Consider the following 22,170-nt stretch of genomic DNA (forward strand, 5'->3'; position numbering starts at 1 on the left):
AGAGCAGAGCAGAGAAGAGAAGAGCAGACCCCTGAAGAGCAGAGAAGAGAAGAGCAGAGCAAAGAAGAACAGAGCTGAGCAGAGAAGAGCTGAGCAGAGCAAAGAAGAACAGAGCAGAGAAGAGCAGAGAAGAGCAGAGCAGAGGAGAGGAGAGCAGATCAGAGCAGAGCAGAGTAGAGCAGTGCAGGGCAGAGAAGAGCAGAGCAGAGCGGAGCAGAGAAGAGCAGAGCAGAGAAGAGCAGAGAAGAGAAGAGCAGAGCAGAGAAGAGCAGAGCAGAGCAGAGAAGAGCAGAACAGAGCAGAGCAGGGCAGATAAGAGAAGAGCAGACCAGAGAAGGGCAGAGAAGAGCAGAGGAGCAGAGCAGAGGAGTGCAGAGAAGAAAAGAGCGGAGTAGAGCAGAGAAGAGCAGAGCAGAGCAGAGCTGAACAGAGCAAAGAAGAACAGTGCAGAGCAGAGAAGAGCAGAGAAGAGAAGAGCAGACCAGAGAAGAGCAGAGAAGAGCAGAGAAAAGCAGAGCAGAGCAGCGCAGGGCAGAGAAGAGCAGAGCAGATCAGAGCAGAGCAGAGAAGTGCCGAGCTGAGCAGAGAAGAGAAGAGCAGAGCAGAGCAGAGCTGAACAGAGCAAAGAAGAACAGTGCAGAGCAGAGAAGAGCAGAGAAGAGAAGAGCAGACCAGAGAAGAGCAGAGAAGAGCAGAGAAAAGCAGAGCAGAGCAGCGCAGGGCAGAGAAGAGCAGAGCAGATCAGAGCAGAGCAGAGAAGTGCCGAGCTGAGCAGAGAAGAGAAGAGCAGAGCAGTGCAGAGCAGAGAACAGCAGAGAAAAGCAGAGCAGAGCAGAGCAGAGAAGAGCAGAGAAGAGCAGAGAAGAGCAGAGAAGAGCAGAGAAGAGCAGGGCAGAGAAGAGCAGAGAAAAGCAGAACAGAGCAGCGCAGGGCAGAGAAGAGCAGAGCAGAGCAGTGCAGAGCAGAGCAGAGCAGTGCAGAGAAGAGCAGAGAAGAGCAGAGCAGGTCAGAGAAGAGCAGAGCAGAGAAGGGCCGAGCAGATCAGAGAAGAGTAGAGCAGAGCAGAAAAGGGCAGAGCAGAGCAGAGCAGAGAAGAGCAGAGCAGAGTAGAGCAGAGAACAGTGCAGAGCAGAGAAGAGCAGAGCAAAGAAGAACAGAGCAGAGCAGAGAAGAGCAGAGCAGAGCAGAGAAGAGCAGAACAGAGCAGAGCAGGGCAGAGAAGAGAAGAGAAGAGCAGGGAAGGTCAGAGAAGAGCTGAGAAGAGCAGAGCATAGGAGTGCAGAGCAGAGAAGAACAGAGAAGAGCAGAGCAGTGCAGAGAAGAGCAGAGCATAGCAGAGCAGAGAAGTGCAGAGCAGAGAAGAGCAGAGGAGAGAAGAGCAGAGCAGAGCAGTGCAGAGCAGAGAACAGCAGAGCAGAGAAGAGCAGAGCAGAGCAGAGCAGTGCAGTGCAGAGCAGGGAAGAGCAGAGAAGAGCAGGGCAGAGCAGAGCAGAGAAGAGCAGAGAAGAGCAGAGCAGAGCAGAGCAGAGGAGAGGAGAGCAGATCAGAGCAGAGCAGAGTAGAGCAGAGCAGGGCAGAGAAGAGCAGAGAAGAGCAGAGAAGAGCTGAGAAGAGTAGAGAAGTGCACAGAAGAGCAGAGAAGAGCAGAGAAGAGCACAGCAGAGATGAGCAGAGCATAGCAGTGCAGTGCAGAGAAGAGCAGAGAAGAGCAGAGAAGAGCAGAGAAGAGCAGAGAAGAGCAGAGAAGAGCATAGCAGAGCAGTGCAGAGAAGAGCAGAGAAGAGCAGAGAAGAGCAGAGAAGAGCATAGCAGAGCAGTGCAGAGCAGAGCAGTGAAGAGCAGAGAAGGGGAGAGCAGAGCGGAGCAGGGAAGAGCAGAGCAGTACAGAGCAGAGCAGACAAGAGCAGAGGAGAGCAGAGCAGAGAAGGTCAGAGAAGAGCAGAGCAGAGCAGAGAAGAGCAGAGAACAGCAGAGAAGAGCAGAGCAGAGCAGAATGGAGCAGAGAAGAGCAGAGCAGAGCAGACCAGAGCAAAGAAGTGCATATAAGTGCAGAGAAGAGCAGAGGAAAGCAGAGGAGAGCAGTGCAGAGCTGAGCAGAGAAGAGCAGAGAAGAGCAGGGAAGAGCAGGGAAGAGCAGAGAAGAGCAGAGAAGAGCAGAGAAGTGCAGAGCAGAGGAGTGCAGAGCAGAGAAGTGCGAAGAAGTGAAGAGCAGAGCAGAGCAGAGCAGAACAGAGCAGAGAAGAGCGGACAAGAGCAGAACAGATCAGAGCAGAGCAGAGCAGATCAGAGCATAGCAGAGCAGGGCAGAGAAGTGCAGAGCAGAGAAGAGCAGAGCAGAGAAGAGCAGAGAAGAGCAGAGCGGAGAAGAGCAGAGTAGAGAAGAGCAGAGAAGAGCAGAGATGAGGAGAGGAGAGAAGAGCAGAGAAGCGCACAGAAGAGCAGAGAAAAGCAGAACAGAGCAGCGCAGGGCAGAGAAGAGCAGAGCAGAGCAGTGCAGAGCAGAGCAGAGCAGTGCAGAGAAGAGCAGAGAAGAGCAGAGCAGGTCAGAGAAGAGCAGAGCAGAGAAGGGCCGAGCAGATCAGAGAAGAGCAGAGCAGAGCAGAAAAGTTCAGAGCAGAGCAGAGCAGAGAAGAGCAGAGCAGAGTAGAGCAGAGAAGAACAGTGCAGAGCAGAGAAGAGCAGAGCAGAGCAAAGAAGAGCAGAGAAGAGCAGAGAAGGGCAGAGCAGAGCAGAGAAGAGCAGAACAGAGCAGAACAGGGCAGATAAGAGAAGAGCAGACCAGAGAAGGGCAGAGAAGAGCAGAGGAGCAGAGCAGAGGAGTGCATAGAAGAAAAGAGCGGAGTAGAGCAGAGCAGAGCAGAGAAGAGCAGAGCAGAGCAGAGCAGAGCAGAGAAGAGCAGCGAAGAGCAGAGAAAATCAGAGCAGAGCAGCGCAGGGCAGAGAAGAGCACAGCAGATCAGAGCAGAGCAGAGAAGTGCCGAGCTGAGCAGAGAAGAGAAGAGCAGGGCAGTGCAGAGCAGAGAACAGCAGAGAAAAGCAGAGCAGAGCAGAGCAGAGCAGAGAAGAGCAGTGCAGAGCGGAGCAGAGAAGAGCAGAGCAGAGAAGAGCAGCGAAGAGCAGAGAAAATCAGAGCAGAGCAGCGCAGGGCAGAGAAGAGCACAGCAGATCAGAGCAGAGCAGAGAAGTGCCGAGCTGAGCAGAGAAGAGAAGAGCAGAGCAGTGCAGAGCAGAGAACAGCAGAGAAAAGCAGAGCAGAGCAGAGAAGAGCAGAGAAGGGCAGAGCAGAGCAGAGAAGAGCAGAACAGAGCAGAACAGGGCAGATAAGAGAAGAGCAGACCAGAGAAGGGCAGAGAAGAGCAGAGGAGCAGAGCAGAGGAGTGCATAGAAGAAAAGAGCGGAGTAGAGCAGAGCAGAGCAGAGAAGAGCAGAGCAGAGCAGAGCAGAGAAGAGCAGCGAAGAGCAGAGAAAATCAGAGCAGAGCAGCGCAGGGCAGAGAAGAGCACAGCAGATCAGAGCAGAGCAGAGAAGTGCCGAGCTGAGCAGAGAAGAGAAGAGCAGAGCAGTGCAGAGCAGAGAACAGCAGAGAAAAGCAGAGCAGAGCAGAGCAGAGCAGAGAAGAGCAGTGCAGAGCGGAGCAGAGAAGAGCAGAGCAGAGATGAGCAGAGCAGAGCAGTGCAGTGCAGAGCAGAGAAGAGAAGAGCAGAGAAGAGCAGAGCAGAGCAGAGCAGTGCAGAGCAGAGAAGAGCAGAGAAGAGCAGGGTAGAGCACAGCAGAGGAGTGCAGAGAAGAAAAGAGCGGAGAAGAGCAGAGCAGAGCAGAGCAGAGCAGAGCAGAGAAGTGCAGAGAAGAGTATAGCAGAGCAGAGAAGAGCAGAGCAGAGCAGTGCAGATCAGAGAAGAGCAGAGCAGATCAGAGAAGAGCAGAGCAGAGCAGTGCAGAGCAGAGAAGAGCAGAGAAGAGCGGGGCAGAGCAGAGCAGAGAAGAGCAGAGAAATGCAGATCAGAGGAGCGCAGGGCAGAGAAGACCAGAGCAGAGAAGAGCAGAGCAGAGAAGAGCAGACCACTGAAGAGCAGAGAAGAGAAGAGCAGAGCAGAGCAGTGCAGAGCAGAGCAGAGAAGAGCAGAGAAGTGCAGAGCAGAGCAGCGAAGAGCAGAACAGAGCAGGGCAGAGAAGAGAAGAGCAGAGCAGGGAAGGTCAGAGAAGAGCAGAGAAGTGCAGAGCAGAGGAGTGCAGAGCAGAGAAGAGCAGATTACAGCAGAGCAGAGAAGAGCAGACCAGAGCGGAGCAGGGGACTATAGAGCAGTGCAAAGAATAGCAGAGCAGAGCAGTGCAGAGAAGAGCAGTGAAGGGCAGAGCAGGTCAGAGCAGAGCAGAGCAGAGAAGGGCCGAGCAGAGCAGAGAAGAGCAGAGCAGAAAAGGGCAGAGCAGAGAAAAGCAGATCAGAGGAGCGCAGGGCAGAGAAGACCAGAGCAGAGAAGAGGAGGGCAGAGCAGAGAAGAGCAGACCACTGAAGAGCAGAGAAGAGAAGTGTAGAGCAGAGCAGTGCAGAGCAGAGAAGAGCAGAGAAGTGCAGAGCAGAGCAGCGAAGAGCAGAACAGAGCAGGGCAGAGAAGAGAAGAGCAGAGCAGGGAAGGTCAGAGAAGAGCAGAGCAGAGGAGTGCAGAGCAGAGAAGAGCAGAGCAGGTCAGAGCAGAGCAGAGCAGGTCAGAGCAGAGCAGAGCAGAGAAGAGCCGAGCAGATCAGAGAAGAGCAGAGCAGAAAAGGGCAGAGCAGAGCAGAGCAGAGAAGAGCAGAGCAGAGTAGAGCAGAGAAGAACAGTGCAGAGCAGAGAAGAGCAGAGCAGAGCAAAGAAGAACAGAGCAGAGCAGAGAAGAGCAGAGAAGAGAAGAGCAGAGCAGAGCAGAGCAGAGAAGAGCAGAACAGAGCAGAGCAGGGCAGAGAAGAGAAGAGCAGAGCAGCGCAGGGCAGAGAAGAGCAGAGCAGAGCAGTGCAGAGCAGAGCAGTGCAGAGCAGAGCAGAGAAGAGCAGAGCAGAGCAGTGAAGAGCAGAGAAGGGCAGAGCAGAGCAGAGAAGAGCAGAGGAGAGCAGAGCAGAGAAGAGCAGAGGAGAGCAGAGCAGAGAAGAGCAGAGAAAAGCAGATCAGAGGAGCGCAGGGCAGAGAAGAGCAGAGCAGAGAAGAGCAGAGCAGAGAAGAGCAGAGCAGAGAAGAGAAGAGCAGACCCCTGAAGAGCAGAGAAGAGAAGAGCAGAGCAAAGAAGAACAGAGCTGAGCAGAGAAGAGCTGAGCAGAGCAAAGAAGAACAGAGCAGAGAAGAGCAGAGAAGAGCAGAGCAGAGGAGAGGAGAGCAGATCAGAGCAGAGCAGAGTAGAGCAGTGCAGGGCAGAGAAGAGCAGAGCAGAGCGGAGCAGAGAAGAGCAGAGCAGAGAAGAGCAGAGAAGAGAAGAGCAGAGCAGAGAAGAGCAGAGCAGAGCAGAGAAGAGCAGAACAGAGCAGAGCAGGGCAGATAAGAGAAGAGCAGACCAGAGAAGGGCAGAGAAGAGCAGAGGAGCAGAGCAGAGGAGTGCAGAGAAGAAAAGAGCGGAGTAGAGCAGAGAAGAGCAGAGCAGAGCAGAGCTGAACAGAGCAAAGAAGAACAGTGCAGAGCAGAGAAGAGCAGAGAAGAGAAGAGCAGACCAGAGAAGAGCAGAGAAGAGCAGAGAAAAGCAGAGCAGAGCAGCGCAGGGCAGAGAAGAGCAGAGCAGAGCAGTGCAGAGCAGAGCAGAGAAGAGCACAGCAGATCAGAGCAGAGCAGAGAAGTGCCGAGCTGAGCAGAGAAGAGAAGAGCAGAGCAGAGCAGTGCAGAGCAGAGAAGAGCAGAGCGGATCAGAGCAGAGCAGAGCAGAGAACAGCAGAGAAAAGCAGAGCAGAGCAGAGCAGAGAAGAGCAGTGCAGAGCGGAGAAGAGAAGAGCAGAGCAGAGAAGAGCAGAGCAGAGAAGAGAAGAGCAGACCAGAACAGAGCAGACCACTGAAGAGCAGAGAAGAGAAGAGCAGGGCAGAGCAGTGCAGAGCAGAGAAGAGCAGAAGAGAGCAGAGCAGGGCAGAGAAGAGAAGAGCAGAGCAGGGAAGGTCAGAGAAGAGCAGGGAAGAGCAGAGCATAGGAGTGCAGAGCATAGGAGTGCAGAGCAGAGAAGAACAGAGAAGAGCAGAGCAGAGAAGAGCAGAGCAGAGCAGAGCAGAGTAGTGCAGAGCAGAGAAGAGCAGAGCAGAGAAGAGCAGAGCAGAGCAGAGCAGAGTAGAGCAGAGCAGAGCAGAACAGAGCAAAGAAGAACAGTGCAGAGCAGAGAAGAGCAGAGAAGAGCAGAGCAGAGAAGAGCAGAGAAGAGCAGAGAAAAGCAGAGCAGAGCAGCGCAGGGCAGAGAAGAGCAGAGCAGAGAAGAGCAGTGCAGAGCAGTGCAGAGCAGAGCAGAGCAGTGCAGAGAAGAGCAGAGAAGAGCAGAGCAGAGCAGAGAAGGGCCGAGCAGATCAGAGAAGAGCAGAGCAGAAAAGGGCAGAGCAGAGCAGAGCAGAGCAGAGCAGAGAAGAGCAGAGCAGAGTAGAGTAGAGCCGAGAAGAGCAAAGCAGAGCAGAGCTGGGAAGAGCAGAGCAGAGCAGAGAAGAGCAGAGCAGAGAAGAGCAGAGCAGAGAAGATCAGAGAAGGGCAGAGCAGAGCAGAGCAGAGCAGAGAAGAGCACAGCAGTGCAGTGCAGAGCAGAGCAGAGAAGAGCAGAGAAGAGCAGAGATGAGCAGAGCAGAGAAGAGCAGAGACGAGCAGAGCAGAGCAGAGCAGAGAAGAGCAGAGCAGAGAAGAGCAGGGCAGAGAAGAGCAGAGAAGAGCATAGCAGAGCAGAGAAGAGCAGAGACGAGCAGAGCAGAGCAGAGCAGAGAAGAGCAGAGAAGAGCAGAGATGAGCAGAGAAGAGCGGAGAAGAGCAGAGCAAAGCAGAGAAGAGCAGAGGAGAGAAGAGGAGAGAAGAGCAGACAGATCAGAGCAGAGAAGAGCAGAGAAGAGCGGAGCAGAGAAGAACAGAGAAGAGCACAACAGAGCATAGAAGAGCAGAGAAGAGCACAGCAGAGGTGTGCAGAGCAGAGTAGAGCGGAGAAGAGCAGAGCAGAGAAGAGCAGAGAAGAGCAGAGAAATGCAGAGTAGAGCAGTGCAGAGCTGAGCAGAGAAGAGCAGAGAAGAGCAGAGAAGAGCAGAGCAGAGGAGTGCAGAGCAGAGAAGAGCGGAGAAGAGCAGAGCAGAGCAGACAAGAACAGAGAAGAGCAGAGAAGAGCAGAGAAGAGCAGAGAAGAGCAGAGAAGAGCAGAGAAGAGCAGAGAAGAGCAGAGCAGAGGAGTGCAGAGCAGAGAAGAGCAGAGCAGGTCAGAGCAGAGCAGAGCAGGTCAGAGCAGAGCAGAGCAGAGAAGAGCCGAGCAGATCAGAGAAGAGCAGAGCAGAAAAGGGCAGAGCAGAGCAGAGCAGAGAAGAGCAGAGCAGAGTAGAGCAGAGAAGAACAGTGCAGAGCAGAGAAGAGCAGAGCAGAGCAAAGAAGAACAGAGCAGAGCAGAGAAGAGCAGAGAAGAGAAGAGCAGAGCAGAGCAGAGCAGAGAAGAGCAGAACAGAGCAGAGCAGGGCAGAGAAGAGAAGAGCAGAGCAGCGCAGGGCAGAGAAGAGCAGAGCAGAGCAGTGCAGAGCAGAGCAGTGCAGAGCAGAGCAGAGAAGAGCAGAGCAGAGCAGTGAAGAGCAGAGAAGGGCAGAGCAGAGCAGAGAAGAGCAGAGGAGAGCAGAGCAGAGAAGAGCAGAGGAGAGCAGAGCAGAGAAGAGCAGAGAAAAGCAGATCAGAGGAGCGCAGGGCAGAGAAGAGCAGAGCAGAGAAGAGCAGAGCAGAGAAGAGCAGAGCAGAGAAGAGAAGAGCAGACCCCTGAAGAGCAGAGAAGAGAAGAGCAGAGCAAAGAAGAACAGAGCTGAGCAGAGAAGAGCTGAGCAGAGCAAAGAAGAACAGAGCAGAGAAGAGCAGAGAAGAGCAGAGCAGAGGAGAGGAGAGCAGATCAGAGCAGAGCAGAGTAGAGCAGTGCAGGGCAGAGAAGAGCAGAGCAGAGCGGAGCAGAGAAGAGCAGAGCAGAGAAGAGCAGAGAAGAGAAGAGCAGAGCAGAGAAGAGCAGAGCAGAGCAGAGAAGAGCAGAACAGAGCAGAGCAGGGCAGATAAGAGAAGAGCAGACCAGAGAAGGGCAGAGAAGAGCAGAGGAGCAGAGCAGAGGAGTGCAGAGAAGAAAAGAGCGGAGTAGAGCAGAGAAGAGCAGAGCAGAGCAGAGCTGAACAGAGCAAAGAAGAACAGTGCAGAGCAGAGAAGAGCAGAGAAGAGAAGAGCAGACCAGAGAAGAGCAGAGAAGAGCAGAGAAAAGCAGAGCAGAGCAGCGCAGGGCAGAGAAGAGCAGAGCAGATCAGAGCAGAGCAGAGAAGTGCCGAGCTGAGCAGAGAAGAGAAGAGCAGAGCAGAGCAGAGCTGAACAGAGCAAAGAAGAACAGTGCAGAGCAGAGAAGAGCAGAGAAGAGAAGAGCAGACCAGAGAAGAGCAGAGAAGAGCAGAGAAAAGCAGAGCAGAGCAGCGCAGGGCAGAGAAGAGCAGAGCAGATCAGAGCAGAGCAGAGAAGTGCCGAGCTGAGCAGAGAAGAGAAGAGCAGAGCAGTGCAGAGCAGAGAACAGCAGAGAAAAGCAGAGCAGAGCAGAGCAGAGAAGAGCAGAGAAGAGCAGAGAAGAGCAGAGAAGAGCAGAGAAGAGCAGGGCAGAGAAGAGCAGAGAAAAGCAGAACAGAGCAGCGCAGGGCAGAGAAGAGCAGAGCAGAGCAGTGCAGAGCAGAGCAGAGCAGTGCAGAGAAGAGCAGAGAAGAGCAGAGCAGGTCAGAGAAGAGCAGAGCAGAGAAGGGCCGAGCAGATCAGAGAAGAGTAGAGCAGAGCAGAAAAGGGCAGAGCAGAGCAGAGCAGAGAAGAGCAGAGCAGAGTAGAGCAGAGAACAGTGCAGAGCAGAGAAGAGCAGAGCAAAGAAGAACAGAGCAGAGCAGAGAAGAGCAGAGCAGAGCAGAGAAGAGCAGAACAGAGCAGAGCAGGGCAGAGAAGAGAAGAGAAGAGCAGGGAAGGTCAGAGAAGAGCTGAGAAGAGCAGAGCATAGGAGTGCAGAGCAGAGAAGAACAGAGAAGAGCAGAGCAGTGCAGAGAAGAGCAGAGCATAGCAGAGCAGAGAAGTGCAGAGCAGAGAAGAGCAGAGGAGAGAAGAGCAGAGCAGAGCAGTGCAGAGCAGAGAACAGCAGAGCAGAGAAGAGCAGAGCAGAGCAGAGCAGTGCAGTGCAGAGCAGGGAAGAGCAGAGAAGAGCAGGGCAGAGCAGAGCAGAGAAGAGCAGAGAAGAGCAGAGCAGAGCAGAGCAGAGGAGAGGAGAGCAGATCAGAGCAGAGCAGAGTAGAGCAGAGCAGGGCAGAGAAGAGCAGAGAAGAGCAGAGAAGAGCTGAGAAGAGTAGAGAAGTGCACAGAAGAGCAGAGAAGAGCAGAGAAGAGCACAGCAGAGATGAGCAGAGCATAGCAGTGCAGTGCAGAGAAGAGCAGAGAAGAGCAGAGAAGAGCAGAGAAGAGCAGAGAAGAGCAGAGAAGAGCATAGCAGAGCAGTGCAGAGAAGAGCAGAGAAGAGCAGAGAAGAGCAGAGAAGAGCATAGCAGAGCAGTGCAGAGCAGAGCAGTGAAGAGCAGAGAAGGGGAGAGCAGAGCGGAGCAGGGAAGAGCAGAGCAGTACAGAGCAGAGCAGACAAGAGCAGAGGAGAGCAGAGCAGAGAAGGTCAGAGAAGAGCAGAGCAGAGCAGAGAAGAGCAGAGAACAGCAGAGAAGAGCAGAGCAGAGCAGAATGGAGCAGAGAAGAGCAGAGCAGAGCAGACCAGAGCAAAGAAGTGCATATAAGTGCAGAGAAGAGCAGAGGAAAGCAGAGGAGAGCAGTGCAGAGCTGAGCAGAGAAGAGCAGAGAAGAGCAGGGAAGAGCAGGGAAGAGCAGAGAAGAGCAGAGAAGAGCAGAGAAGTGCAGAGCAGAGGAGTGCAGAGCAGAGAAGTGCGAAGAAGTGAAGAGCAGAGCAGAGCAGAGCAGAACAGAGCAGAGAAGAGCGGACAAGAGCAGAACAGATCAGAGCAGAGCAGAGCAGATCAGAGCATAGCAGAGCAGGGCAGAGAAGTGCAGAGCAGAGAAGAGCAGAGCAGAGAAGAGCAGAGAAGAGCAGAGCGGAGAAGAGCAGAGTAGAGAAGAGCAGAGAAGAGCAGAGATGAGGAGAGGAGAGAAGAGCAGAGAAGCGCACAGAAGAGCAGAGAAAAGCAGAACAGAGCAGCGCAGGGCAGAGAAGAGCAGAGCAGAGCAGTGCAGAGCAGAGCAGAGCAGTGCAGAGAAGAGCAGAGAAGAGCAGAGCAGGTCAGAGAAGAGCAGAGCAGAGAAGGGCCGAGCAGATCAGAGAAGAGCAGAGCAGAGCAGAAAAGTTCAGAGCAGAGCAGAGCAGAGAAGAGCAGAGCAGAGTAGAGCAGAGAAGAACAGTGCAGAGCAGAGAAGAGCAGAGCAGAGCAAAGAAGAGCAGAGAAGAGCAGAGAAGGGCAGAGCAGAGCAGAGAAGAGCAGAACAGAGCAGAACAGGGCAGATAAGAGAAGAGCAGACCAGAGAAGGGCAGAGAAGAGCAGAGGAGCAGAGCAGAGGAGTGCATAGAAGAAAAGAGCGGAGTAGAGCAGAGCAGAGCAGAGAAGAGCAGAGCAGAGCAGAGCAGAGCAGAGAAGAGCAGCGAAGAGCAGAGAAAATCAGAGCAGAGCAGCGCAGGGCAGAGAAGAGCACAGCAGATCAGAGCAGAGCAGAGAAGTGCCGAGCTGAGCAGAGAAGAGAAGAGCAGGGCAGTGCAGAGCAGAGAACAGCAGAGAAAAGCAGAGCAGAGCAGAGCAGAGCAGAGAAGAGCAGTGCAGAGCGGAGCAGAGAAGAGCAGAGCAGAGAAGAGCAGCGAAGAGCAGAGAAAATCAGAGCAGAGCAGCGCAGGGCAGAGAAGAGCACAGCAGATCAGAGCAGAGCAGAGAAGTGCCGAGCTGAGCAGAGAAGAGAAGAGCAGAGCAGTGCAGAGCAGAGAACAGCAGAGAAAAGCAGAGCAGAGCAGAGAAGAGCAGAGAAGGGCAGAGCAGAGCAGAGAAGAGCAGAACAGAGCAGAACAGGGCAGATAAGAGAAGAGCAGACCAGAGAAGGGCAGAGAAGAGCAGAGGAGCAGAGCAGAGGAGTGCATAGAAGAAAAGAGCGGAGTAGAGCAGAGCAGAGCAGAGAAGAGCAGAGCAGAGCAGAGCAGAGAAGAGCAGCGAAGAGCAGAGAAAATCAGAGCAGAGCAGCGCAGGGCAGAGAAGAGCACAGCAGATCAGAGCAGAGCAGAGAAGTGCCGAGCTGAGCAGAGAAGAGAAGAGCAGAGCAGTGCAGAGCAGAGAACAGCAGAGAAAAGCAGAGCAGAGCAGAGCAGAGCAGAGAAGAGCAGTGCAGAGCGGAGCAGAGAAGAGCAGAGCAGAGATGAGCAGAGCAGAGCAGTGCAGTGCAGAGCAGAGAAGAGAAGAGCAGAGAAGAGCAGAGCAGAGCAGAGCAGTGCAGAGCAGAGAAGAGCAGAGAAGAGCAGGGTAGAGCACAGCAGAGGAGTGCAGAGAAGAAAAGAGCGGAGAAGAGCAGAGCAGAGCAGAGCAGAGCAGAGCAGAGAAGTGCAGAGAAGAGTATAGCAGAGCAGAGAAGAGCAGAGCAGAGCAGTGCAGATCAGAGAAGAGCAGAGCAGATCAGAGAAGAGCAGAGCAGAGCAGTGCAGAGCAGAGAAGAGCAGAGAAGAGCGGGGCAGAGCAGAGCAGAGAAGAGCAGAGAAATGCAGATCAGAGGAGCGCAGGGCAGAGAAGACCAGAGCAGAGAAGAGCAGAGCAGAGAAGAGCAGACCACTGAAGAGCAGAGAAGAGAAGAGCAGAGCAGAGCAGTGCAGAGCAGAGCAGAGAAGAGCAGAGAAGTGCAGAGCAGAGCAGCGAAGAGCAGAACAGAGCAGGGCAGAGAAGAGAAGAGCAGAGCAGGGAAGGTCAGAGAAGAGCAGAGAAGTGCAGAGCAGAGGAGTGCAGAGCAGAGAAGAGCAGATTACAGCAGAGCAGAGAAGAGCAGACCAGAGCGGAGCAGGGGACTATAGAGCAGTGCAAAGAATAGCAGAGCAGAGCAGTGCAGAGAAGAGCAGTGAAGGGCAGAGCAGGTCAGAGCAGAGCAGAGCAGAGAAGGGCCGAGCAGAGCAGAGAAGAGCAGAGCAGAAAAGGGCAGAGCAGAGAAAAGCAGATCAGAGGAGCGCAGGGCAGAGAAGACCAGAGCAGAGAAGAGGAGGGCAGAGCAGAGAAGAGCAGACCACTGAAGAGCAGAGAAGAGAAGTGTAGAGCAGAGCAGTGCAGAGCAGAGAAGAGCAGAGAAGTGCAGAGCAGAGCAGCGAAGAGCAGAACAGAGCAGGGCAGAGAAGAGAAGAGCAGAGCAGGGAAGGTCAGAGAAGAGCAGAGCAGAGGAGTGCAGAGCAGAGAAGAGCAGAGCAGGTCAGAGCAGAGCAGAGCAGGTCAGAGCAGAGCAGAGCAGAGAAGAGCCGAGCAGATCAGAGAAGAGCAGAGCAGAAAAGGGCAGAGCAGAGCAGAGCAGAGAAGAGCAGAGCAGAGTAGAGCAGAGAAGAACAGTGCAGAGCAGAGAAGAGCAGAGCAGAGCAAAGAAGAACAGAGCAGAGCAGAGAAGAGCAGAGAAGAGAAGAGCAGAGCAGAGCAGAGCAGAGAAGAGCAGAACAGAGCAGAGCAGGGCAGAGAAGAGAAGAGCAGAGCAGCGCAGGGCAGAGAAGAGCAGAGCAGAGCAGTGCAGAGCAGAGCAGTGCAGAGCAGAGCAGAGAAGAGCAGAGCAGAGCAGTGAAGAGCAGAGAAGGGCAGAGCAGAGCAGAGAAGAGCAGAGGAGAGCAGAGCAGAGAAGAGCAGAGGAGAGCAGAGCAGAGAAGAGCAGAGAAAAGCAGATCAGAGGAGCGCAGGGCAGAGAAGAGCAGAGCAGAGAAGAGCAGAGCAGAGAAGAGCAGAGCAGAGAAGAGAAGAGCAGACCCCTGAAGAGCAGAGAAGAGAAGAGCAGAGCAAAGAAGAACAGAGCTGAGCAGAGAAGAGCTGAGCAGAGCAAAGAAGAACAGAGCAGAGAAGAGCAGAGAAGAGCAGAGCAGAGGAGAGGAGAGCAGATCAGAGCAGAGCAGAGTAGAGCAGTGCAGGGCAGAGAAGAGCAGAGCAGAGCGGAGCAGAGAAGAGCAGAGCAGAGAAGAGCAGAGAAGAGAAGAGCAGAGCAGAGAAGAGCAGAGCAGAGCAGAGAAGAGCAGAACAGAGCAGAGCAGGGCAGATAAGAGAAGAGCAGACCAGAGAAGGGCAGAGAAGAGCAGAGGAGCAGAGCAGAGGAGTGCAGAGAAGAAAAGAGCGGAGTAGAGCAGAGAAGAGCAGAGCAGAGCAGAGCTGAACAGAGCAAAGAAGAACAGTGCAGAGCAGAGAAGAGCAGAGAAGAGAAGAGCAGACCAGAGAAGAGCAGAGAAGAGCAGAGAAAAGCAGAGCAGAGCAGCGCAGGGCAGAGAAGAGCAGAGCAGAGCAGTGCAGAGCAGAGCAGAGAAGAGCACAGCAGATCAGAGCAGAGCAGAGAAGTGCCGAGCTGAGCAGAGAAGAGAAGAGCAGAGCAGAGCAGTGCAGAGCAGAGAAGAGCAGAGCGGATCAGAGCAGAGCAGAGCAGAGAACAGCAGAGAAAAGCAGAGCAGAGCAGAGCAGAGAAGAGCAGTGCAGAGCGGAGAAGAGAAGAGCAGAGCAGAGAAGAGCAGAGCAGAGAAGAGAAGAGCAGACCAGAACAGAGCAGACCACTGAAGAGCAGAGAAGAGAAGAGCAGGGCAGAGCAGTGCAGAGCAGAGAAGAGCAGAAGAGAGCAGAGCAGGGCAGAGAAGAGAAGAGCAGAGCAGGGAAGGTCAGAGAAGAGCAGGGAAGAGCAGAGCATAGGAGTGCAGAGCATAGGAGTGCAGAGCAGAGAAGAACAGAGAAGAGCAGAGCAGAGAAGAGCAGAGCAGAGCAGAGCAGAGTAGTGCAGAGCAGAGAAGAGCAGAGCAGAGAAGAGCAGAGCAGAGCAGAGCAGAGTAGAGCAGAGCAGAGCAGAACAGAGCAAAGAAGAACAGTGCAGAGCAGAGAAGAGCAGAGAAGAGCAGAGCAGAGAAGAGCAGAGAAGAGCAGAGAAAAGCAGAGCAGAGCAGCGCAGGGCAGAGAAGAGCAGAGCAGAGAAGAGCAGTGCAGAGCAGTGCAGAGCAGAGCAGAGCAGTGCAGAGAAGAGCAGAGAAGAGCAGAGCAGAGCAGAGAAGGGCCGAGCAGATCAGAGAAGAGCAGAGCAGAAAAGGGCAGAGCAGAGCAGAGCAGAGCAGAGCAGAGAAGAGCAGAGCAGAGTAGAGTAGAGCCGAGAAGAGCAAAGCAGAGCAGAGCTGGGAAGAGCAGAGCAGAGCAGAGAAGAGCAGAGCAGAGAAGAGCAGAGCAGAGAAGATCAGAGAAGGGCAGAGCAGAGCAGAGCAGAGCAGAGAAGAGCACAGCAGTGCAGTGCAGAGCAGAGCAGAGAAGAGCAGAGAAGAGCAGAGATGAGCAGAGCAGAGAAGAGCAGAGACGAGCAGAGCAGAGCAGAGCAGAGAAGAGCAGAGCAGAGAAGAGCAGGGCAGAGAAGAGCAGAGAAGAGCATAGCAGAGCAGAGAAGAGCAGAGACGAGCAGAGCAGAGCAGAGCAGAGAAGAGCAGAGAAGAGCAGAGATGAGCAGAGAAGAGCGGAGAAGAGCAGAGCAAAGCAGAGAAGAGCAGAGGAGAGAAGAGGAGAGAAGAGCAGACAGATCAGAGCAGAGAAGAGCAGAGAAGAGCGGAGCAGAGAAGAACAGAGAAGAGCACAACAGAGCATAGAAGAGCAGAGAAGAGCACAGCAGAGGTGTGCAGAGCAGAGTAGAGCGGAGAAGAGCAGAGCAGAGAAGAGCAGAGAAGAGCAGAGAAATGCAGAGTAGAGCAGTGCAGAGCTGAGCAGAGAAGAGCAGAGAAGAGCAGAGAAGAGCAGAGCAGAGGAGTGCAGAGCAGAGAAGAGCGGAGAAGAGCAGAGCAGAGCAGACAAGAACAGAGAAGAGCAGAGAAGAGCAGAGAAGAGCAGAGAAGAGCAGAGAAGAGCAGAGAAGAGCAGAGAAGAGCAGAGCAGAGGAGTGCAGAGCAGAGAAGAGCGGAGAAGAGCGGAGCAGAGCAGACAAGAACAGAGAAGAGCAGAGAAGAGAAGAGCAGAGCAGAGAAGAGCAGTACAGAGCAGAGCAGGGCAGAGAAGAGAAGAGCAGAGCAGGGAAGGTCAGAGAAGAGCTGAGAAGAGCAGAGCATAGGAGGGCAGAGCAAAGAAGAACAGAGAAGAGCAGAAAAGAGCAGAGCAGAGCAGAGAAGTGCCGAGCTGAGCAGAGAAGAGAAGAGCAGAGCAGTGCAGAGCAGAGAACAGCAGAGAAAAGCAGAGCAGAGCAGAGCAGAGCAGAGAAGAGCAGTGCAGAGCGGAGCAGAGAAGAGCAGAGCAGAGAAGAGCAGAGCAGAGAAGAGCAGAGCAGAGCAGTGCAGAGCAGAGAAGAGAAGAGCAGAGAAGAGCAGAGCAGAGCAGAGCAGTGCTGAGCAGAGAAGAGCAGAGAAGAGCAGGGTAGAGCACAGCAGAGGAGTGCAGAGAAGAAAAGAGCGGAGAAGAGCAGAGCAGAGCAGAGCATAGCAGAGCACAGAAGTGCAGAGAAGAGAATAGCAGAGCAGAGAAGAGCAGAGCAGAGCAGTGCAGATCAGAGAAGAGCAGAGCAGAGAAGAGCAGAGCAGAGCAGAGCAGAGAAGAGCAGAGAAGAGCGGGGCAGAGCAGAGCAGAGAAGAGCAGAGAAAAGCAGATCAGAGGAGCGCAGGGCAGAGAAGACCAGAGCAGAGAAGAGCAGAGCAGAGCAGAGAAGAGCAGACCACTGAAGAGCAGAGAAGAGCAGAGCAGAGCAGAGCAGTGCAGAGCAGAGCAGCGAAGAGCAGAACAGAGCAGGGCAGGGAAGAGAAGAGCAGAGCAGGGAAGGTCAGAGAAGAGCCGAGAAGAGCAGAGCAGAGGAGTGCAGAGCAGAGAAGAGCAGACCAGAGCGGAGCAGGGGACTCTAGAGCAGTGCAGAGAATAGCAGAGCAGAGCAGTGCAGAGAAGAGCAGTGAAGAGCAGAGCAGGTCAGAGCAGAGCAGAGCAGAGAAGGGCCGAGCAGAGCAGAGAAGAGCAGAGCAGAAAAGGGCAGAGCAGAGAAAAGCAGATCAGAGAAGACCAGAGCAGAGAAGAGGAGGGCAGAGCAGAGAAGAGCAGACCACTGAAGAGCAGAGAAGAGAAGTGCAGAGCAGAGCAGTGCAGAGCAGAGAAGAGCAGAGAAGTGCAGAGCAGAGCAGCGAAGAGCAGAACAGAGCAGGGCAGAGAAGAGTAGAGCAGAGCAGGGAAGGTCAGAGAAGAGCAGAGAAGAGCAGAGAAGAGCAGAGAAGAGCAGAGCAGGTCAGAGCAGAGCAGAGCAGGTCAGAGCAGAGCAGAGCAGAGAAGAGCCGAGCAGATCAGAGAAGAGCAGAGCAGAAAAGGGCAGAGCAGAGCAGAGCAGAGAAGAGCAGAGCAGAGTAGAGCAGAGAAGAACAGTGCAGAGCAGAGAAGAGCAGAGCAGAGCAAAGAAGAACAGAGCAGAGCAGAGAAGAGCAGAGAAGAGAAGAGCAGAGCAGAGCAGAGCAGAGAAGAGCAGAACAGAGCAGAGCAGGGCAGAGAAGAGAAGAGCAGAGCAGCGCAGGGCAGAGAAGAGCAGAGCAGAGCAGTGCAGAGCAGAGCAGTGCAGAGCAGAGCAGAGAAGAGCAGAGCAGAGCAGTGAAGAGCAGAGAAGGGCAGAGCAGAGCAGAGAAGAGCAGAGGAGAGCAGAGCAGAGAAGAGCAGAGGAGAGCAGAGCAGAGAAGAGCAGAGAAAAGCAGATCAGAGGAGCGCAGGGCAGAGAAGAGCAGAGCAGAGAAGAGCAGAGCAGAGAAGAGCAGAGCAGAGAAGAGAAGAGCAGACCCCTGAAGAGCAGAGAAGAGAAGAGCAGAGCAAAGAAGAACAGAGCTGAGCAGAGAAGAGCTGAGCAGAGCAAAGAAGAACAGAGCAGAGAAGAGCAGAGAAGAGCAGAGCAGAGGAGAGGAGAGCAGATCAGAGCAGAGCAGAGTAGAGCAGTGCAGGGCAGAGAAGAGCAGAGCAGAGCGGAGCAGAGAAGAGCAGAGCAGAGAAGAGCAGAGAAGAGAAGAGCAGAGCAGAGAAGAGCAGAGCAGAGCAGAGAAGAGCAGAACAGAGCAGAGCAGGGCAGATAAGAGAAGAGCAGACCAGAGAAGGGCAGAGAAGAGCAGAGGAGCAGAGCAGAGGAGTGCAGAGAAGAAAAGAGCGGAGTAGAGCAGAGAAGAGCAGAGCAGAGCAGAGCTGAACAGAGCAAAGAAGAACAGTGCAGAGCAGAGAAGAGCAGAGAAGAGAAGAGCAGACCAGAGAAGAGCAGAGAAGAGCAGAGAAAAGCAGAGCAGAGCAGCGCAGGGCAGAGAAGAGCAGAGCAGAGCAGTGCAGAGCAGAGCAGAGAAGAGCACAGCAGATCAGAGCAGAGCAGAGAAGTGCCGAGCTGAGCAGAGAAGAGAAGAGCAGAGCAGAGCAGTGCAGAGCAGAGAAGAGCAGAGCGGATCAGAGCAGAGCAGAGCAGAGAACAGCAGAGAAAAGCAGAGCAGAGCAGAGCAGAGAAGAGCAGTGCAGAGCGGAGAAGAGAAGAGCAGAGCAGAGAAGAGCAGAGCAGAGAAGAGAAGAGCAGACCAGAACAGAGCAGACCACTGAAGAGCAGAGAAGAGAAGAGCAGGGCAGAGCAGTGCAGAGCAGAGAAGAGCAGAAGAGAGCAGAGCAGGGCAGAGAAGAGAAGAGCAGAGCAGGGAAGGTCAGAGAAGAGCAGGGAAGAGCAGAGCATAGGAGTGCAGAGCATAGGAGTGCAGAGCAGAGAAGAACAGAGAAGAGCAGAGCAGAGAAGAGCAGAGCAGAGCAGAGCAGAGTAGTGCAGAGCAGAGAAGAGCAGAGCAGAGAAGAGCAGAGCAGAGCAGAGCAGAGTAGAGCAGAGCAGAGCAGAACAGAGCAAAGAAGAACAGTGCAGAGCAGAGAAGAGCAGAGAAGAGCAGAGCAGAGAAGAGCAGAGAAGAGCAGAGAAAAGCAGAGCAGAGCAGCGCAGGGCAGAGAAGAGCAGAGCAGAGAAGAGCAGTGCAGAGCAGTGCAGAGCAGAGCAGAGCAGTGCAGAGAAGAGCAGAGAAGAGCAGAGCAGAGCAGAGAAGGGCCGAGCAGATCAGAGAAGAGCAGAGCAGAAAAGGGCAGAGCAGAGCAGAGCAGAGCAGAGCAGAGAAGAGCAGAGCAGAGTAGAGTAGAGCCGAGAAGAGCAAAGCAGAGCAGAGCTGGGAAGAGCAGAGCAGAGCAGAGAAGAGCAGAGCAGAGAAGAGCAGAGCAGAGAAGATCAGAGAAGGGCAGAGCAGAGCAGAGCAGAGCAGAGAAGAGCACAGCAGTGCAGTGCAGAGCAGAGCAGAGAAGAGCAGAGAAGAGCAGAGATGAGCAGAGCAGAGAAGAGCAGAGACGAGCAGAGCAGAGCAGAGCAGAGAAGAGCAGAGCAGAGAAGAGCAGGGCAGAGAAGAGCAGAGAAGAGCATAGCAGAGCAGAGAAGAGCAGAGACGAGCAGAGCAGAGCAGAGCAGAGAAGAGCAGAGAAGAGCAGAGATGAGCAGAGAAGAGCGGAGAAGAGCAGAGCAAAGCAGAGAAGAGCAGAGGAGAGAAGAGGAGAGAAGAGCAGACAGATCAGAGCAGAGAAGAGCAGAGAAGAGCGGAGCAGAGAAGAACAGAGAAGAGCACAACAGAGCATAGAAGAGCAGAGAAGAGCACAGCAGAGGTGTGCAGAGCAGAGTAGAGCGGAGAAGAGCAGAGCAGAGAAGAGCAGAGAAGAGCAGAGAAATGCAGAGTAGAGCAGTGCAGAGCTGAGCAGAGAAGAGCAGAGAAGAGCAGAGAAGAGCAGAGCAGAGGAGTGCAGAGCAGAGAAGAGCGGAGAAGAGCAGAGCAGAGCAGACAAGAACAGAGAAGAGCAGAGAAGAGCAGAGAAGAGCAGAGAAGAGCAGAGAAGAGCAGAGAAGAGCAGAGAAGAGCAGAGCAGAGGAGTGCAGAGCAGAGAAGAGCGGAGAAGAGCGGAGCAGAGCAGACAAGAACAGAGAAGAGCAGAGAAGAGAAGAGCAGAGCAGAGAAGAGCAGTACAGAGCAGAGCAGGGCAGAGAAGAGAAGAGCAGAGCAGGGAAGGTCAGAGAAGAGCTGAGAAGAGCAGAGCATAGGAGGGCAGAGCAAAGAAGAACAGAGAAGAGCAGAAAAGAGCAGAGCAGAGCAGAGAAGTGCCGAGCTGAGCAGAGAAGAGAAGAGCAGAGCAGTGCAGAGCAGAGAACAGCAGAGAAAAGCAGAGCAGAGCAGAGCAGAGCAGAGAAGAGCAGTGCAGAGCGGAGCAGAGAAGAGCAGAGCAGAGAAGAGCAGAGCAGAGAAGAGCAGAGCAGAGCAGTGCAGAGCAGAGAAGAGAAGAGCAGAGAAGAGCAGAGCAGAGCAGAGCAGTGCTGAGCAGAGAAGAGCAGAGAAGAGCAGGGTAGAGCACAGCAGAGGAGTGCAGAGAAGAAAAGAGCGGAGAAGAGCAGAGCAGAGCAGAGCATAGCAGAGCACAGAAGTGCAGAGAAGAGAATAGCAGAGCAGAGAAGAGCAGAGCAGAGCAGTGCAGATCAGAGAAGAGCAGAGCAGAGAAGAGCAGAGCAGAGCAGAGCAGAGAAGAGCAGAGAAGAGCGGGGCAGAGCAGAGCAGAGAAGAGCAGAGAAAAGCAGATCAGAGGAGCGCAGGGCAGAGAAGACCAGAGCAGAGAAGAGCAGAGCAGAGCAGAGAAGAGCAGACCACTGAAGAGCAGAGAAGAGCAGAGCAGAGCAGAGCAGTGCAGAGCAGAGCAGCGAAGAGCAGAACAGAGCAGGGCAGGGAAGAGAAGAGCAGAGCAGGGAAGGTCAGAGAAGAGCCGAGAAGAGCAGAGCAGAGGAGTGCAGAGCAGAGAAGAGCAGACCAGAGCGGAGCAGGGGACTCTAGAGCAGTGCAGAGAATAGCAGAGCAGAGCAGTGCAGAGAAGAGCAGTGAAGAGCAGAGCAGGTCAGAGCAGAGCAGAGCAGAGAAGGGCCGAGCAGAGCAGAGAAGAGCAGAGCAGAAAAGGGCAGAGCAGAGAAAAGCAGATCAGAGAAGACCAGAGCAGAGAAGAGGAGGGCAGAGCAGAGAAGAGCAGACCACTGAAGAGCAGAGAAGAGAAGTGCAGAGCAGAGCAGTGCAGAGCAGAGAAGAGCAGAGAAGTGCAGAGCAGAGCAGCGAAGAGCAGAACAGAGCAGGGCAGAGAAGAGTAGAGCAGAGCAGGGAAGGTCAGAGAAGAGCAGAGAAGAGCAGAGAAGAGCAGAGCAGAGGAGTGCAGAGCAGAGAAGAGCAGATTACAGCAGAACAGAGAAGAGCAGATTACAGCAGAACAGAGCAGAGCAGAGCAGAGAAGAGCAGAGCATAGTAGAGCAGAGAAGAGCTGAGCAGAGAAGAGCAGAGCAGAGCAAAGAAGAACAGAGCAGAGCAGAGAAGAGCTGAGCAGAGCAAAGAAGAACAGAGCAGAGCAGAGAAGAGCAGAGAAGAGCAGAGAAGAGCAGAGCAGAGTAGAGCAGAGCAGAGCAGAACAGAGCAAAGAAGAACAGTGCAGAGCAGAGCAGCGCAGGGCAGAGAAGAGCAGAGCAGAGCAGTGCAGAGCAGAGCAGAGAAGTGCACAGCAGAGCAGAGCAGAGCATAGCAGAGCAGAGCAGAGCAGAGAAGCTCAGAGCAGTGCAGAGTGGCAGAGAAGAGAAGAGGTGAGCAGAGAAGAGAAGAGAAGAGAAGAGCAGAGCAGAGAAGAGGGTAGAAGAGCAGAGGAGAGAAGAGCTGAGCAGAGCAGAGAAGAGGAGAGCAGAGCAGATCAGAGCAGAGCAGAGCAGAGCAGAACAGAACAGAGCAGAGAAGAGCAGAGCAGAGATGAACAGAGAATAGAGGAGAAGAGTAGAGCAGAGCAGAGAAGAGCAAAGAAAAGCAGAGCAGAGAAGAGCAGAAAAGAGCAGGGCAGAGAAGTGCAAGAGAAGGGCAGAGAAGAGCAGAGAAGAGCCGAGCAGAGAAGAGCAGAGCATAGCAGAGAAGAGCAGAGCAGAGCAGGGCAGAGAAGAGCCGAGCAGAGCAGAGCAGAGAAGAGCAGAGAAGAGAAGTGCAGAGTAGAGAAGAGCAGACCAGAGCAGAGCAGACCACTGAAGAGCAGAGAAGAGCAGAGCAGAGAAGAGCAGACCAGAGCAGAGCAGACCACTGAAGAGCACAGAAGAGAAGAGCAGAGCAGAGCAGTGAATAGCAGAGCAGAGAAGAGTAGGGCCGAGCAAAGCAGAGACGAGCAGAGCAGAAAGGGGCAGAGCAGAGCAGAGCAGAGAAGAGCAGAGCAGAGTAGAGCAGAGCAGAGCAGAGCAAAGAAGAACAGTGCAGAGCAGAGAAGAGCAGACAAGAGAAGAGCAGAGCAGAGAAGAGCAGAGAAAAGCAGAACAGAGCAGCGCAGGGCAGAGAAGAGCAGAGCAGAGCAGTGCAGAGCAGAGCAGAGAAGAGCACAGCAGATCAGAGCAGAGCAGAGAAGTGCCGAGCTGAGCAGAGAAGAGAAGAGCAGAGCAGAGCAGTGCAGAGCAGAGCAGAGAAGAGCAGAGTAGAGCAGAGCAGAACAGAGCAAAGAAGAACAGTGCAGAGCAGAGAAGAGCAGAGAAGAGAAGAGCAGAGCAGAGAAGAGCAGATCAGAGAAGAGCAGAGCAGAGCAGAGCAGAGCAGTGCAGAGAAGAGCAGAGCAGGTCAGAGCAGAGCAGGTCAGAGCAGAGCAGAGCAGAGAAGGGCCGAGCAGATCAGAGAAGAGCAGAGCAGAAAAGGGCAGAGCAGTGCAGAGCAGAGAAGAGCAGAGCAGAGTAGAGCAGAGAAGAACAGTGCAGAGCAGAGAAGAGCAGAGCAGAGCAAAGAAGAACAGAGCAGAGAAGAGCAGAGGAGAGCAGAGCAGAGAAGAGCAGA

Source organism: Megalopta genalis, chromosome 11, assembly GCF_051020955.1.
Source record: "Megalopta genalis isolate 19385.01 chromosome 11, iyMegGena1_principal, whole genome shotgun sequence".
Classification (NCBI taxonomy): domain Eukaryota; kingdom Metazoa; phylum Arthropoda; class Insecta; order Hymenoptera; family Halictidae; genus Megalopta; species Megalopta genalis.